The following is a 966-nucleotide window of genomic DNA, read 5'->3' on the forward strand; positions in this document are numbered from 1 at the left end:
CCCGCGTCTCCTGCATCGGCAGGCGGACTCTCAAGCACTGCGCCACCAGGGAAGCCCTGACTTGTGCTTTTTATGTCCTAAAATTTTTTGCCTAAAAGAACATCATACAGATTTTCTATTTTTTTTAGAAGTTTTAAGTTTTTGCTTTTACGTTTAGGTCTGTGATCAATTGTGAGTTAATTTTTGTATAAACGAGGTAAAGGTTGCAGTTTATTTTTCTATATAAAGATATTCAGTTGTTTCCGTCATTGTTTAAAAGTCCACCATTTTCTTCATCAAATTACCTTGGCAGTTTTGTCAAAAATCAACTGACCAAATATGGTGGGTGTATTTCTGGACTCTATTCTATTTCATTGATTGATATATTTATCTTTACACAAAAAACACACTGTCTTCATAACTGTAACATTTTAATAACATAGTTTAAGTCCTCTGGCTTTATTTTTCTTTTTCAAAATTGTTTTTGGCTACTCTAGATCCTTTGTATTTTAATAGAAATTTTAGAAACAGCTTTTAATTTTTACATAAAGCCTATTGGGTTTTTTATTAGAATTGAATTAAATTTAGAGATTGATTTGGGAAGAACTTACATCTTAATCATATTGAATCTTCTGATTCATGAACATGGTGTATCACTCCATTTATAAAGTCTTTAATTTCCCTCAGGAATCTTTTGTAGTTTTTATTGTATACAAATTTTTATTAAATTTATCTCCAAATATTCAATGGTTTTAGTGCTATTTAAATGACGTTTATTTAAATTTCAATTTCCAGTTGTTCCAATCAACACCATTAGTCATATCTGTTTACCTTGTACCCCATGACCTTGCTAATAAACTCACGAAATAATTTTAGTAGCTTTTCTGTAAATTCCTTAGGGTTTTCCACATATATAATCATGTCTGTGAATAAGAATTGCTTTATTTTTTCTTTCTACATGACTTTTATTTCTTTTTCTTGCTTTTT

This window comes from Lipotes vexillifer, unplaced genomic scaffold, assembly GCF_000442215.2.
Source record: "Lipotes vexillifer unplaced genomic scaffold, Lipotes_vexillifer_v1.1 scaffold422, whole genome shotgun sequence".
NCBI classification, from domain to species: domain Eukaryota; kingdom Metazoa; phylum Chordata; class Mammalia; order Artiodactyla; family Lipotidae; genus Lipotes; species Lipotes vexillifer.